Source organism: Panthera pardus, unplaced genomic scaffold (genome assembly GCF_024362965.1).
Source record: "Panthera pardus isolate Hobbes unplaced genomic scaffold, ASM2436296v1 HiC_scaffold_27, whole genome shotgun sequence".
NCBI classification, from domain to species: Eukaryota; Metazoa; Chordata; class Mammalia; order Carnivora; family Felidae; genus Panthera; species Panthera pardus.
The window spans coordinates 46,342,095-46,360,093 of record NW_026526843.1 but is presented as its reverse complement, the minus strand read 5'-3'; the positions used below and the strand labels follow the sequence as shown (position 1 = coordinate 46,360,093).

At 40.1% G+C, this 17,999-nt stretch overlaps 1 protein-coding gene across 6 annotated transcripts in view; it reads right to left on the bottom strand.

The window, feature by feature from the left end:
* Positions 1-17,936, bottom strand: part of SYTL4 (synaptotagmin like 4) — a 215,233-nt gene extending 197,297 nt beyond the window's left edge. For 3 of the 6 annotated variants that reach the window (XM_053891412.1, XM_053891416.1, XM_053891414.1), the window contains exons 1-3: positions 17,498-17,935; positions 15,000-15,187; positions 14,803-14,909 (exon numbers count right to left, since the gene is read on the bottom strand). The gene's annotated coding sequence lies outside the window, so the exon portion shown is untranslated. Of the gene's footprint in view, positions 1-14,802; positions 14,910-14,999; positions 15,188-17,497 lie in introns of all 6 variants that reach the window. The other 3 variants (XM_053891417.1, XM_053891413.1, XM_053891415.1) reach the window with 3 other exon arrangements.
* Positions 17,937-17,999: the final 63 nt, after the last annotated feature.

Below are 17,999 nucleotides of genomic sequence, written 5' to 3'. Positions count from 1 at the left end.
AACTTAACAAAGGAGGTGCTTTTAATGCTAAAAACTACAGGGGCACCTGGGTGGCTTGGTCAGTTAAGCGTCTGACTTCGGCTCACTTCATGATCTCGCAGTCTGAGTTTGAGCCCCTGTGTCAGGCTCTGTGCTGACAGCTCAGAGCCTGGAGCCTGCTTCCGTTTCTGTGTCTCCCTCTCTCTCTGCCCTTCCCCCACTCATGCATGTGTGCACGCGCACACTCTCTCTCTCAAAAATATATATTTTAAAAAATTTTGGGGGGGTTCCGGAAGATGGCGGAGTAGGAGGACGCGGGGCTCACAGCGCGTCCTGCCGATCACTTAGATTCCACCTACACCTGCCTAAAGAACCCAGAAAACCGCCAGAGGATTAGCAGAAGGGAGTCTCCGGAGTCAAGCGCAGACCAGAGGCCCATGGAAAAGGCACAGGGGAAGTGCACTGCAGGTCCTCACCACGCCAGGGACTCTCCAAAATGACCAAACGGAAGAATTCCCCTCAGAAGAATCTCCAGGAAATAACAACAGCTAATGAACTGATCAAAAAGGATTTAAATAATATAACAGAAAGTGAATTTAGAATAATAGTCATAAAATTAATCGCTGGGCTTGAAAACAGTATACAGGACAGCAGAGAATCTCTTGCCACAAAGATCGAGGGACTAAGGAACAGTCACGAGGAGCTGAAAAACGCTTTAAACGAAATGCAAAACAAAATGGAAACCACGATGGCTCGGCTTGAAGAGGCAGAGGAGAGAATAGGTGAACTAGAAGATAAAGTTATGGAGAAAGAGGAAGCTGAAAGAAAGAGAGATAAAAAAAATCCAGGAGTATGAGGGGAAAATTAGAGAACTAAGTGATACACTAAAAAAAAATAATATACGCATAATTGGTATCCCAGAGGAGGAAGAGAGAGGGAAAGGTGCTGAAAGGGTACTTGAACAAATTATAGCTGAGAACTTCCCTGAACTGGGGAAGGAAAAAGGCATTGAAATCCAAGAGGCACAGAGAACTCCCTTCAGACGTAACTTGAATCGATCTTCTGCACGACATATAATAGTCAAACTGGCAAAATACAAGGATAAAGAGAAAATTCTGAAAGCAGCAAGGGATAAACGTGCCCTCACATATAAAGGGAGACCTATAAGACTCGTGACTGATCTCTCCTTTGAAACTTGGCAGGCCAGAAAGGCTTGGCACGATATCTACAGTGTGCTAAACAGAAAAAATATGCAGCCGAGAATCCTTTATCCAGCAAGTCTGTCTTTAGAATAGAAGGAGAGATAAAGGTCTTCCCAAACAAACAAAAACTGAAGGAATCCATCACCACTAAACCAGCCCTACAAGAGATCCTAAGGGGGATCCTGTGAGACAAAGTACCAGAGACATCACTACAAGCATAAAACATACAGACATCACAATGACTCTAAACCCATATCTTTCTATAATAACACTGAATGTAAATGGATTAAATGCGCCAACCAAAAGACATAGGGTATCAGAATGGATAAAAAAACAAGACCCATCTATTTGCTGTCCACAAGAGACTCATTTTAGATCTGAGGACACCTTTAGATTGAGAGTGAGGGGATGGAGAACTATTTATCATGCTCCTGGAAGCCAAAAGAAAGCTGGAGTAGCCATACTTACATCAGACAAACTAGACTTTAAATTAAAGGCTGTAACAAGAGATGAAGAAGGGCACTATATAATAATCACAGGGTCTATCCACCAGGAAGAGCTAACTATTATAAATGTCTATGCGCCAAATACCCGAGCCCCCAGATATATAAAACAATTACTCATAAACATAAGCAACCTTATTGATAAGAATGTGGTCATTGCAGGGGACTTTAACACCCCACTTACAGAAATGGATAGATCATCTAGACACACAGTCAATAAAGAAACAAGGGCCCTGAATGATACATTGGATCAGATGGACTTGACAGATATATTTAGAACTCTGCATCCCAAAGCAACAGAATATACTTTCTTCTCGAGTGCACATGGAACGTTCTCCAAGATAGATCATATACTGGGTCACAAAACAGCCCTTCATAAGTTTACAAGAATTGAAATTATACCATGCATACTTTCAGACCACAATGCTATGAAGCTTGAAATCAACCACAGGAAAAAGTCTGGAAAACCTCCAAAAGCATGGAGGTTAAAGAACACCCTACTAACGAATGAGTGGGTCAACCAGGCAATTAGAGAAGAAATTAAAATATACATGGAAACAAACGAAAATGAAAATACAACAATCCAAACGCTTTGGGATGCAGCGAAGGCAGTCCTGAGAGGAAAATACATTGCAATCCAGGCCTATCTCAAGAAACAAGAAAAATCCCAAATACAAAATCTAACAGCACACCTAAAGGAAATAGAAGCAGAACAGCAAAGGCAGCCTAAACCCAGCAGAAGAAGAGAAATCATAAAGATCAGAGCAGAAATAAACAATATAGAATCTAAAAAAACTGTAGAGCAGATCAACGAAACCAAGAGTTGGTTTTTTGAAAAAATAAACAAAATTGACAAACCTCTAGCCAGGCTTCTCAAAAAGAAAAGGGAGATGACCCAAATAGATAAAATCATGAATGAAAATGGAATTATGACAACCAATCCCTCAGAGATACAAACAATTATCAGGGAATACTATGAAAAATTATATGCCAGCAAATTGGACAACCTGGAAGAAATGGACAAATTTCTAAACACCCACACTCTTCCAAAACTAAATCAGGAGGAAATAGAAAGCTTGAACAGACCCATAACCAGCGAAGAAATTGAATCGGTTATCAAAAATCTCCCAACAAATAAGAGTCCAGGACCAGATGGCTTCCCAGGGGAGTTCTACCAGACATTTAAAGCAGAGATAATACCTATCCTTCTCAAGCTATTCCAAGAAATAGAAAGGGAAGGAAAACTTCCAGACTCATTCTATGAAGCCAGTATTACTTTGATTCCTAAACCAGACAGAGACCCAGTAAAAAAAGAGAACGACAGGCCAATATCCCTGATGAATATGGATGCAAAAATTCTTAATAAGATACTAGCAAATCGAATTCAACAGCATATAAAAAGAATTATTCACCATGATCAAGTGGGATTCATTCCTGGGATGCAGGGCTGGTTCAACATTCGCAAATCGATCAACGTGATACATCACATTAACAAAAAAAAAGAGAAGAACCATATGATCCTGTCAATCGATGCAGAAAAGGCCTTTGACAAAATCCAGCACCCTTTCTTAATAAAAACCCTTGAGAAAGTCGGGATAGAAGGAACATACTTAAAGATCATAAAGGCCATTTATGAAAAGCCCACAGCTAACATCATCCTCAACGGGGAAAAACTGAGAGCTTTTTCCCTGAGATCAGGAACACGACAGGGATGCCCACTGTCACCGCTGTTGTTTAATATAGTGCTGGAAGTTCTAGCATCAGCAATCAGACAACAAAAGGAAATCAAAGGCATCAAAATTGGCAAAGATGAAGTCAAGCTTTCACTTTTTGCAGATGACATGATATTATACATGGAAAATCCGATAGACTCCACCAAAAGTCTGCTAGAACTGATACATGAATTCAGCAAAGTTGCAGGATACAAAATCAATGTGCAGAAATCAGTTGCATTCTTATACAGTAACAATGAAGCAACAGAAAGACAAATGAAGAAACTGATCCCATTCACAATTGCACCAAGAAGCATAAAATACCTAGGAATAAATCTAACCAAAGATGTAAAAGATCTGTATGCTGAAAACTATAGAAAGCTTATGCAGGTAATTGAAGAAGATTTAAAGAAATGGGAAGACATTCCCTGCTCATGGATTGGAAGAATAAATATTGTCAAAATGTCAATACTACCCAAAGCTATCTACACATTCAATGCAATCCCAATCAAAATTGCACCAGCATTCTTCTCGAAACTAGAACAAGCAATCCTAAAATTCATATGGAACCACAAAAGGCCCCGAATAGCCAAAGTAATTTTGAAGAAGAAGACCAAAGCAGGAGGCATCACAATCCCAGACTTTAGCCTCTACTACAAAGCTGTCACCATCAAGACAGCATGGTATTGGCATAAAAACAGACACATAGACCAATGGAATAGAATAGAAACCCCAGAACTAGACCCACAAACGTATGGCCAACTAATCTTTGACAAAGCAGGAAAGAACATCCAATGGAAAAAAGACAGTCTCTTTAACAAATGGTGCTTGGAGAACTGGACAGCAACATGCAGAAGGTTGAAACTAGACCACTTTCTCACAGCATTCACAAAAATAAACTCAAAATGGATAAAGGACCTGAATGTGAGACAGGAAACCATCAAAACCTTAGAGGAGAAAGCAGGAAAAGACCTCTCTGACCTCAGCCGTAGCAATCTCTTACTCGGCACATCCCCAAAGGCAAGGGAATTAAAAGCAAAAGTGAATTACTGGGACCTTATGAAGATAAAAAGCTTCTGCACAGCAAAGGAAACAACCAACAAAACTAAAAGGCAACCAACGGAATGGGAAAAGATATTTGCAAATGACACATCGGACAAAGGGCTAGTATCCAAAATCTATAAAGAGCTCATCAAACTCCACACCCGAAAAACAAATAACCCAGTGAAGAAATGGGCAGAAAACATGAATAGACACTTCTCTAAAGAAGACATCCGGATGGCCAACAGGCACATGAAAAGATGTTCAACGTTGCTCCTTATCAGGGAAATACAAATCAAAACCACACTCAGATACCACCTCACGCCAGTCAGAGTGGCCAAAATGAAGAAATCAGGAGACTATAGATGCTGGAGAGGATGTGGAGAAACAGGAACCCTCTTGCACTGTTGGTGGGAATGCAAATTGGTGCAGCCGCTCTGGAAAGCAGTGTGGAGGTTCCTCAGAAAAGTAAAAATAGACCTACCCTATGACCCAGCAATAGCACTGCTAGGAATTTATCCAAGGGATACAGGAGTACTGATGCATAGGGGCACCTGTACCCCAATGTTTATAGCGGCACTCTCAACAATAGCCAAATTATGGAAAGAGCCTAAATGTCCATCAACTGATGAATGGATAAAGAAATTGTGGTTTATATACACAATGGAATACTACGTGGCAATGAGAAAAAATGAAATATGGCATTTTGTAGCAACATGGATGGAACTGGAGAGTGTGATGCTAAGTGAAATAAGCCATACAGAGAAAGACAGATACCATATGGTTTCACTCTTATGTGGATCCTGAGAAACATAACAGAAACCCATGGGGGAGGGGAAGGAAAAAAAAAAAAAAAAAAGAGGTTAGAGTGGGAGAGAGCCAAAGCATAAGAGACTGTTAAAAACTGAGAACAAACTGAGGGTTGATGGGGGGTGGGAGGGAGGGCAGGGTGGGTGATGGGTATTGAGGAGGGCACCTTTTGGGATGAGCACTGGGTGTTGTATGGAAACCAATTTGACAGTAAATTTCATATATTAAAAAATTAAAAAAAAAAAAAAGGTATAATAAAAAAAAAATTTTTAATTGCTAAACTCTACAAAAGGATTCTGAAAGAAATTAAGAAATACATAAATAACTAGAAAGACACCTCATGTTCATGAGTTGGGAGATTTGATATTGTTTTGATGCTAATACCACTGAAAGCGACCTACAAATTCAAAGCAATCCCTAGTAAACTCCCAATGACATTTTTGCAGAGATAGAAAAATCTATCATAAAATTCATATGGAATCTCAAGGGATTCTGAATAGTCACAATAATCTTGAAAAAGAAAAAAGTTGGAGGTCTCACACTTCCTTATTTCAGAACTTACTACAAAACTACAATAATCCAAATAGTTTGATACTGGCATATAGACAGACATGTAGATCAATGAACTAGAGAGCCCAAAAATAAACCCTCACATTTATGTTCAAATGACTTTCAACAAGGGTGCCAAGACCATCCAATGGGGGAAAAAAAGCAGTCTTCCAACAAATAGTGCTGGGACAACTGGATATCCATATGCAAAAGGATGAAGTTGAACCCTTATCTAAACCACATACAAAAGTATCTCAAGTTAGATCAAAGACCTAAATGTAACAACTAAACCTATGAAACTCTTAGAAGAAAATATAGGAGAAAAGTTTCATGACATTGGATTTGACAAAGAGTTCTTAGATATGACACCAAATGCACAGGCAACAAATAAAAAAGATAAGTTAGACTCCATCAGAATTAAAACCTTTTGTGCTTCAAAGGATACTATCAACAGAGAAAAGGCTGCATACGAAGTGGGAAAAATATTTGCAAGTTATATATCTGACAAGGGATAAGTATCCAGTATAAAAAAATACTACAACTCAAGAACAAAAAAACAACCCAATTAAAAAATAGAAAAGGGGGAGGAGTTAAGATGGTGGAGGTGTATGGGGACCCTAAGCTGGTCTTGTCCCTAGAACACAGCTAGATATCAAATCATTCTAAACACCCAAAACATCAACCAGAGGTCTGAGAGAACAAAAACTGCAAGTCTACAAGTATAAAAGCAACCACGTTTTAGAAGGTAGGAGATGTGAGAGTCCACTTGGGGGAGATATAACTGTGGGTACAGTGGTGGGGAGGGAGCATGCCTACAGAAGCTACTACAAACTATCATAAGCAGCAGAGTGCAAAATATGAACTTTTAGAAGTCTACTACTGTGGTGGATGCGCCTGACTTAAACATGCTCAGGTGGTGACATGGGGCAAAATCCCAGGACTGACAAGGTGATCTGAGGATCCCTTGGGTCACAAGAAGGATGGTTGGCACCAACGCACTTCACTGTTTTCAGGCATAGGAGTCAGGACTCTGGTTGAGGGCAACGAGCCAGGGTGCCAGCTTTCTGCTCCATTTTACCATGAGCTCTGAATGGCTGCACAGTTCAAAATTGCTACACAGCTGTGCAACCATACTCCTTACATGGCAAGCAAATGGCAAAAGTGCCCTGAGACCCTCCCCCAGAGGAACAACACAGGTCCATGTCACAGAAGTCCCTAAAATTTGGTGATTTGAAACTCAGTCACACGCCTGAGACAAAAAACCTTGGACACAGGCAGGGTGAACACAGGGTTCTGACAGAAACCAGGAAGACAAGATGGGTGACTGATTGCTCTTCTGTGAAGAGTGGGGGATGCGAACTTCCAGCTCCAGGGCTAGAGAGAGGGGCGCCACCACATTCATCCCAACCATCAGCACTAAAAGTCTTCAGGGAGCAAAACAGTGCCAGTGAGCTGGCCAGGAAGCACCCAGATTAGGGAAGTCCCAGATTAGGAAGCACCGCTTACACTAAGCCCCACCCCCCGAGTCCTGCAGGTGCATCTCCACTAGGGCAGGTCCACCTGAGAATCAGTGTAACAGGCCTCTCCCCTAGAAGACCAGCACAAACAACTCACTTGTGCCAAGTCTACTGATCATAGAGTGCTGCAAAGCCTAATCTGGTGAAGAACACAGATATCAAAATCCAAGAAGCACAGAAAACTCCCATTAATTTCAACAAAAGCTAACCATTGCCAAGGCATATGATAGTCAAATTCACAAACTATAGACAAGGAAAGAATCCTGAAAGCAGCGAGGGAAAGACAGTCTTTAACCTACAAGGGTAGAGAGATCAGGTTCACAGCAGATCTGTCAACAGAAACCTAGCAGGCCAGAAAGGAATGGCAGGATATATTCAATATGTTGAATGGGGAAAATATGCAGCCAAGAAATCTTTGTCCAGAATGGCCATCATTCAGAATAGAAAGAGAAATAATGAGTTTCCCAAACAAACAAAAACTAAGTTTGTGACCACTAAACCAGCCATGTAAGAAATTTTGAGGACTCTTTGAGTGGAAAAAAAAAGACCAAAAGCAACAATGACTAGAAAGTACCAGAGAACATCACCAGAAACACCAACTCTACAGGCAAAACAATGGCACTAAATTCACATCTTTCATTAATCACTCTGAATGTAAATGGACTAAATGTTCCAACAAAAGACATAGGGTATCAGAATGGATAAGAAAACAAGACCCATCTATATGCTGCCTACAAGACATTCATTTTAGACCTAAAGACACCTGCAGATTGAAAGTGAGGGGATGGAGAACCATCTATCATGCTAATGGACATTGAAAGAAAGCTGGAGTACCTATACTTATATCAGACAAACTAGATTTAAAGAAAAATGTTTAATGTTTATTTATTTTTGAGAGAGACACAGACAGAGTATGACCGGGGGAGGTGAAGAGAGAGAAGGAGACAAAGAATCTGAAGCAGGCTCCAGGCTCTGGGCTGTCAGCATAAAGCCATACACAGGGCTCCAACCCACGAACCACAAGATCATGACCTGAGGTGAAGTTGGACACCTAACCAATGGAGCCAACCAGGTGTCCCCAACAAACTAGATTTTAAAACAAAGACTGTAACAAGAGATGAAGAAGGGCATGATATCATAATTAAGGGGTCTATCCATCAAGAAGATCTAACAATTGTAAATATTAATGCCCCCAAGTTGGCACCCAAAATATATAAATCAATTAATAACAAACACAAACAAACTCTTTGATAATAATACAATAATTGTAAGGGACTTCAGCACCCTACTTACAGCAATGGAAAGCTCAGCTAAGCAGAAAATCAACAAGGAAACAATGGCTTTGTATGACACACTGGACCAGATGGACTTAACAGATATATTCAGAACATTTCATCCTAAAGCAGAATATACATTCTTCTCAAGTGCACATGGAACATTCTCCAAAATAAATCACATACTGGGTTATAAATCAGCCCTCAACAAATACAAAAGGACTGAGATCGTATCATGCATATTTTCAGACCACAATGCTATGAAACTTGAAGTCAACCAGAAGAAAAAATTTGGAAAGCCCTCAAATACATGGAGGTTAAAGGACATCATACTAAAGAATAAGTAGGTTGAGGTGCCTGGGTGGCTCAGTGGGTTAAGCGTCTGACTTCGGCTCAGGTCATGATCTCATGGTTCCTGAATTTAAGCCCTGCATCAGGCTCTCTGCTGTCAGCACAGAGCCTGCTTCAGATCCTCTGTCTCCCTCCCTCTTAGCCCCTCTCCTGCCTGTGCTCGCTTGCACTCTCTTTCTCAAAAATAAACATTAAAAGAAGAATGAACTTGTTAACCATGAAATTAAAGAAGAAATTAAATACATGGAAGCAAATGAAAACACCATAGTCCTAAACCTTTGGGATGCAGCCAAGGCAGTCCAAGAGGGAATTATATTACAATACAGGCCCATCTCAGGAAGCAAGACAGGTCTCAAATATACAACCTAGCTAGCCTTACACCTAAAGGAGCTATACAAGTAACAAATAAAGCCTAAAGCCAGCAGAAGAGAAATATTAAAGAACAGAGCAGACATAAATGACACGGAATCCAAAACAACAGTAGAACCTATCAATGATACTATGAGCCAGTTTTTTGAAAGAACAAAATTGATAAACCCCTAGTCAGACTTCTCAAAAAGAAAAAAGGACCTAAAGAGATAAAATCACGAATGAAAGAGGAGAGATGATAACCAACACCACAGAAATAGAAACAATTACTAGAGAAAACTATGAAAAATTATATGCCAACAAACTGGGTAATCCAGAAGAAATGGAAATATTCCTAGAAACTTACAAACTACCAAAACTGAAACAGGAAGAAATAGAAAATCTGAACAGACCCATAACCAGGAAAGAAATTGAAACAGTAATCAAAAACCTCCCAACAAACAAAAGTCCTAGGCCTGATGGTTTCCCTGGGGAATTCTACCAGACACTTAAATGAAGAGTTAATACCTATTTTTCTCAAACTGTTTCAAAAGATAGAAATGAAAGGAAAACTTCCAAACTCATTCTACAAAGCCAGCATTACCTTGACTCCAAAACCAGAGACCCCACTAAAAAGGTAAGTTACAGGCCAATATCCCTGAAGAACACAGATGTAAAAATTTTCAATAAAATATTAGCAAATCAAATTCAACAGAACATTAAAAGAATTTACCATGATCAAATGGGGTGTATTCTTGGGCTGTATACAGGGTTGGTTCAATATCTGCAAATCAATCAATGTGATATACCACATTAATAAAAGAAAGGATAAGAAGCATACGATCCTGTCAATATATGCAGAAAAAACATTTGACAAAATACATCATCCATTCTTGATTAAAACCTTCAACAAAGTAGGGATAGATGGAATATACCTCAACATCATAAAGGCCATATACAAAAGACACACAGCTCACATTGTCCTCAATGGGGAAAACCGAGTGCCTTTTCCCTATGGTTAGGAACAAGACAAGGATGTCCACTCTCACCATTACTATTTAACACAGTATTGAAAGTTTTAACCTCAGCAATCAGACAACAAAAAGAAATAAAAGGCATCCAAATTGAAGAATTCAAACTTTCACTATTTTCAGATGATAGAATCCTCTATGTAGAAAATTCAAGACTCCACCAAAACACTTCTAGAAGTAATACATGAATTCAGCAGTCACAGGATATAAAATCAACATGCAGAAATCTGTTGCATTGCTATACACCAATAATGAAGCAGCAGAAAATGAAATCAAGGAATCAACCCCATTCGCAATTGCACCAAAAACAATTAGATACCTAGGAATAAACCTAACCAAGAGGTAAAAGATCTAAACTATCTAAACTATAGAAGACTTATGCAAGAAATTGAAGAGGACACTAAGAAATGGAAAAGTATTCCATGCTCATGGATTGGAAAAACAAATTGTTAAAATGTCAACACTACCCAAAGCAATCTACACACTTAATGCAATCCCAATCAAAACACCACCAGCATTTCTCACAGAGCTAGAACAAACAATCCTAAAATTTGTATAGAACCATAAATTACCCCAAATAGCCAAAGCAATTCTGAAAAAGAAAAACTAACCTGGAGGCATCATGATTCCAGATTTCAAGCTCTAGTACAAAGCTTTAGTCATGAAGACAATATAGTACTGGCACAAAAACAGACACATAGATCAATGGAACAGAACAGAAAATCCAGAAATGGACCTACAACTATATGGCCAATTCACCTTCAACAAAAGAGGAAAGACTATCCAAAGGAAAAAAGACACTCTCTTCAACAAATGGTTTTGGGAAAACTGGACAGCAACATGCAGAAGACTGAAACTGGACCATTTTCTTATACCATATGCAAAAATTAATTCAAAATGGATGAAAAGACCTAAATGTGAGATAGAAAACCATCAAAATCCCAGAGGAGAACAAAGGCAGCAACCTGTTTGACCTTGGCTACAGCAACTTCCTACTAGACACATCACCAGCAACAAGGTAAACAAAAGCAAATATGCACTATTAGGACTTCATCAAGATAAATAGCTTCTGCACAGCTAAGAAAACAATCAATGAAACTAAAAGGCAACCTACAGAATGAGAGAAGATATTTGCGAATGACATAACTAAAAAATGGTTAGCATCCAAAATCTATAAAAAAACTTATCAAAACACCCAAAAAGCAAATAATTCAGTTCAGAAATAGGCAGGGGCTCCAGGGTGACTCAGTCGGTTATGTGTCTGACTCTTGATTTCCACTCAGGTTATGATCTCATAGTCATGAGAACAAGCCCCATATCAGGCTCCATGCTGACCACATGGACTGTGCTTGGGATTCTCTGTCTTCCTCTCTTTGTCCCCCCCCCCAACCCGCAGTCTCTCTCTCCCTCTCTCTCAAAATAAATAAAAAGAAAAGAGAAATGGGCAGAAGACATGAATAAGACATTTTCCAAAGAAGACATCCAGATGGCTAACCAACACATGAAATATGCTCAATATCATTCATCATCAGGGAAATACAAATCAAAACCACAATGAGCTACCACCTCACACCTGTCAGAATGGCTAAAATTAACAACACAGTAAACAACAGGTGTTGGCAAGGATGCAGAGAAAGGGGAACTGTCTTGCACTGTTGGTAGGAATACAAACTAGTACAGCCACTCTGGAGAACATATGGAGGTTCCTCAAAAACCTAAAAATAGAATTACCCTACAATCCAGCAATTGCACTATTAGGTATTTACCCAAAGGATACAAAAATACTAATTTGAGGGTGTACATGCACCCCAAGGTTTATAGCAGCATTATCAACAATAGCCAAAATATGAAGAGAGCCCAAATGTCCACTGACTGATAAATGGATAAAGAAGATGTGGTATATATATACAATGGAATATTACTCAGCCATCAAAATAGAATAAACCTTGCAATTTGCAATGATGTGAATGGAGCTAGAATGTACTATGCTAAGTAAGTCAAAGAAAGACAAATACTGTATGATTTCACTCATATGTGGAATTTAAGAAACAAAACAGATGAACATATGGGAAGGGAGAGGGAAAGATGAGAGAGGGAAACAAACCACAAAAGACTCCTAATGACAGAGAACAAACTGAGGGTTGATGGAAGGAGGTGGGTGAGGAATGGGCTAGATGGGTGATGGGTATTAAAAAGGGCACTTGTTTTGATGAGCACTGGGTGTTGTATGTGACGAATCACTTAAGTCTCCTCCTGAAACCAATATTGCACTATATTCTAACTAAACTTTAAATTAAAAAAATAAGAAAAGGACCCAAATATACATTTTTCCAGAAAAGATATATAAGTGGCCAATAGCATATGAAAAGATGTTCAACCTTACTCATCACTAGGTATGAGATAATAGAAAATACACATACAGGTCTCTGCACCTGATTCTCCATTTAGAATTCCTAAAACCCTTATAATTTCGAAGTGATAAAAGCACAAGGAGTGTCTCTTATTCTAATATTTGGTCTTTGACGCCATCCCTGATACAGGGCTCCTATGTCCCTTGTAAATTCCTAAGTGATAACTGTATTAGGGGCATCTTTTGCCATAATGAAGCAACTCTGGGTGGGCTTCTGGATGGGGGCTGGTCACCAAATAACCAAGCCGTAATTAGATGTTGGAATTGTCAGCCCCTCCACCCATATCCCCCAGAGAGGGAAGTGAGGCTGGAAATGGAATTAGTGATCGATCTTGCCTAAGTGATGAAGCCTCCATAAAAATCCCAAAAGTAGGTAGGGAGTTCATAGAGCTTCCAGGTAGGTGAACACATCCATATACCAACAGGGTCACACATCCCAACTCCACAAGGACAGAAGCTCCTGCACTCAGGACCTTCCCAGACTTCACCCTATGAATCTCTTCACCTGGCTGTTCATCTGTATCCTTTATCATATCCTTTACTTTTTTTTATTTTTTAATGTTTATTTATTTTTGAAGGAGAGAAAGAGTGTGAGCAGGGGAAAGGCAGAGAGAGAGGGAGACACAGAATCCAAAGCAGGCTCCAGGCTCTGAGCTGTCAGCACAGAAGCCCAACACGAGGCTCAAACCCACAGGCTGTGAGATCATGGCCTGAGCCAAAGTCAGACGCTTAACTGACTGAACCACCCAGGCGCCCCTATCATATCCTTTAATAAACTAGTAAATATTAGCAACTATTTTCCTGTGGTCTGTGAGCTGCTCTAGCAAAGTAACTGAACCCAACTTTATAGCCAGTCAGTCAGAAGCACAGGTGACAACTTAAACTTGCAACTGCCATCTGAAATGGGGTGGGGGCAGTCTTGTGGGATTAGCCCTTAACCTGTGGGAATCTGACACTATCTCCAGGTGTCAGAATTGAGTTAAACTATGGGACACCCAGCTAGTGTTACAGAGAATTGCTTGCTGTGGGGAAAAATTCCCACACATTTGGCAACCAGAAATGTGAAAAGTAAAGTATTCTGAGTGAAAATAAAGGAGACACTCAGGAGAGGAGAACAGTAGGTTTTCCAATATAGTAGTGAAATGCAAATCAAAACCACAATGGAATACATTCACAACTATTAGGGTGGCTTTTACTCAAAAAAGAAATAATAAAAAATATTGGTGAGGATGAAATGGGAACCCCTACGCATTGCTGATGGGAATGTAAAATGGTGAAGCCTCTGTGGCAAATTGTATGGTAGTTCCTCAAAAAATTAAACATAGAATTACCACATGATCTAGCAATTACACCTCTGGATATACACCCAAAAGAATTTAAAGCAGGAACTCAAACACAATACGTATTTGTACTCCCATGTTCATAGCAACATTATCCACAATAGCCAAAAGATGGAAGTGACCCAAGTGTCCATAAAAGGATGAATGGATAAACAAATTTTGGTATGTACAGACAACAGAATATTATTCAGTCTTAAAAGGGAAGGAAATTCTGGCACACACTACAACACGGATGAACCTTGAAGACACTACGCTAAGTGAAATAAGCCCATCACAAAAGGAAAAATAGTGTTAAGATTCCACTTACATGAGGTACCTAAAGTAGTCAAATTTATAGACACAGAGAGTAGCATGATGGCTTCCAGGGGCTGATGGGAGGCAAGAATGGGGGATTAATGTTTAATGGTATGGAGTTTCTATTTTGGAAAATAAAGAGGTTCTAGAGATGAATAATGATGATGGTTGGACAATGTGAATATACTTAATGCCACTGAATTGTACACTTAAAAATGGTTAAAATGGTAAATTTTGTTACATATACTTTGCCACAACAACAAATACATAGAGCACACTTTTAAACAATCTCCCCGGTTTTGTGAGACTCAAGTATGATCTATGTAGAAAAGCTCTGTAACCTACACAGCCCTTCACAAATATTAGCTCTTTCTAATCACTATCACCCTGTTTCCCCCAACCTGATAGCATTATCCACATGTTCTATCTAGCCATGCTCACCCAGAAGCACACTGTTGGAGTTTAAGTGTGGTACAGTGATATCCACCTTTGTTTTGCTAAACCCTGGGTTCCATGTGTCAATGCAACAGTCTCCCAGAATTCTGGTTCTGAAACAGAACAAGTCCCCCAAAGACATAAGTTTTAGACAAGACTGATTGGATTCTAGAGAAAAAACTCAAGAGACTTCCTCCTCTTACCCAGCTTTCCCCAATGCTTGGTTTGGAAGCAGTCCTCATTCAGCAGCAAGAGGTCACCATGCCATTGTCAACAACAAGGAAAATCTTTCTCCAATTCAGTTGACCACCTAACTCCCTGGCCTGCTACCAAGCAATGTACCTCAGAAGGCAGCCCTTAAGCAGGTGAACAATCTTGAATCTTCTGGATTCTAGGAAACAAATAGAGGAAATGTAGTCATTAAGCATCAATTGAGAAAAGTAATTAGATAATAAAAATGAAAACGCTAAAATCTAAAGACCACATGATCAGCTTTGATGGACTGCACAATTCTCTACATTGTAGCTTCAGAGATAAACCCTCAAATACTCATAGAAAGTAAAAATATTGCTGCAGAACCAGTGTGATAATGCAGTAGTGCAAAACTTAGAATGATGTTTCTGGAAAGCAAGCCAAATGGAACCTACAAACAAATACTGAGCAAGATCTGTGTCAGCATTTAGGTGCTCTCTGAGAGCCCCAAGTTTCCTTAACTATTACATGTGCTGCTTATTGAAAATTTCTCCTAACATAGGTAATGCTACAGTGCTATCTGAAATCTTTTTCATGCAATGATGTATACTCAGGAGTTCCTGCCTTTGCAGATAGTCCCTGGAGGACCAATGAGGGATTTTATTCCATGGCTCTTTGAGGAGCTTTAAATGCACATCAAACATGAAGTAGTACTTAGCCCAGCCTTGGAAATTTGACTTTCTATGGCCAAGTCTCTGTACCCTCACATTCTCTTTTTTTTTTCATATGAAATTTATTATCAAATTGGTTTCCATACAACACCCAGTGCTCCTCCCAACACGTGCCCTCCTCAATGCCCATCACCCACTTTCCCCTCCCTCCCACCTCTCATCAACCCTCAGTTTTTAAGAGTCTCTTATGGTTTGCCTCCTTCCCTCTCTTTTTTTTTTCCTTCTCCTCCCCCATAGTCTTAAGTATCTCAGGATCCACATAAGAGTGAAAACATATGGTATCTGTCTTTCTCTGTATGACTTATTTCACTTAGCATAACACTCTCCAGTTCCATCCACGTTGCTACAAAAGACCATATTTCATTCTTTCTCATTGCCACGTAGTATTCCATTGTGTATATAAACCACAATTTCTTTATCCATTCATCAGTTGATGGACGTTTAGGCTCTTTCCATAATTTGGCTATTGTTGAGAGTGCTTCTATCAACATTGGGGTACAAGTGCCCCTATGCATCAGCACTCCTGTATCCCTTGGGTAAATTCCTAGCAGTGCTATTGCTGGGTCCTAGGGTAGATCTATTTTTAATTTTTTGAGGAACCTCCACACTGCTTTCCAGAGCGGCTGTACCAGTTTGCATTCCCACCAACAGTGCAAGAGGGTTCCCTTTCTCCACATCCTCTCCAGCATCTATAGTCTCCTGATTTGTTCATTTTAGCCACTCTGACTGGCGTGAGGTGGTATCTGAGTGTGGTTTTGATTTGTATTTCCCTGATGAGGAGTGACGTCGAGCATCTTTTCATGTGTCTGTTGTGTGCCCTCACAGTCTTGAATGTCATTGCTTGCTTCACTTATACTTATCCAAGATTCTTAGGATCATCCACAAGACTAAATAAGAACTCAAGATTTTTTGACAAAACTTTCTGCCAATGCCCACAAATCTTGACTGTGGTTTCCCAAATTCTTTGATTCTCCACCATTAACCCTTTCTCTTGTGTGCAAAGCCCATAAATAATACTTATTCTATATATAGTCCCATTTGTGTACAAATGCATCTTTCCTAGTTTTCCCCCCTACCTCTTCATACTGCACCTATATTTTTGTGTTAACTCAGGTTCAGTCATAACAGCTACGACAGCATCAGACACTTTACCTTCTGTCTTCATTTTGCTATAATCTATTGGCTAAAGATGTATGTCGCTTCGGGAGTGTTGCAGTAATGGAAAAAGACTCAAAGGGACAACACTGAAGCAGGGGTCACCAGCACACAGCTATAAATAGAACCCAAATATACAAAAGCAAAAGCTTATGAAACATCCCTTGCACACACCTCTTTTATAACCAGTTGAGTAGGACTGGTTGATGAAGTGAAAGAACCAACAATCCCTTCTCCACAAATGATTGATGGCAGCACAACAAGCCCCTGGCTACAGGTGCCTCAACATTTTCTTGGGTGGTTCATTGTTGTGAGTCATTGGCTCACCATTACCAGGTCAAATGCTCGAAGTTCCTTTCCAAAAATGGTAATAAATTTGGAGCCATTCATATTCCCTCAGTTATAATGGGAGGAAATAACTACAGCAGTTAAGCATTCAGTCTCTGAGCCAAAGCGACTCGAGTTCAAATCATGCTTTAGCCGCTTGTTGTGTACCAACAGTCAACGATCTTTTCTTATACCCCACTTGTCCAAGCCCTCGGCCACCTCGCTCCCTCACCACCACCAAGCACAGGGTGCCCGGGGACTACACAAGAGCAGATAGGAATCTGTTCTCCCTTTACCTGTCCATCTCCTCAGCTATGTTGCCGCCTTGAAGTTGAGCGCTCCTCATTCTCTCATTCCCTAAACTGCCGCGACTCTCCTCATATTCCACCAAACACTCCAGCTAAATTTACAAAATAACAGGCACGCTGCTGGAGCGGGACCAAGCACTTCCTTTCCCTAACAAGGCGGAACTAAAGTGAAAGTGCCAAGGTTGTTAGCAAATGACTGCCCTGTCACCATGGTAAAGCGGCTGTCGCCATCTTTATTGTGATCGAAGATTCCTCGTGTCGGTGTAAGAATAAATGAATAATAAGGATTTCTACAAACTAAAAGCCTTCCTTCAAGTTAGTCTGGGCCGGCACAAACGTAGGTTGGAACGGAGTTATCCTCAGGAAGCAGCCCAGCCCGGAGTGGTAAATGTTTTTGTGGACTGAACGCTGCTGCTTACGGAATGACGCCAGGGGAGGGGCCATGCGTACGCCCAGGCCAGTTGCTTCCGGCTTACGGGCCTTACAGACG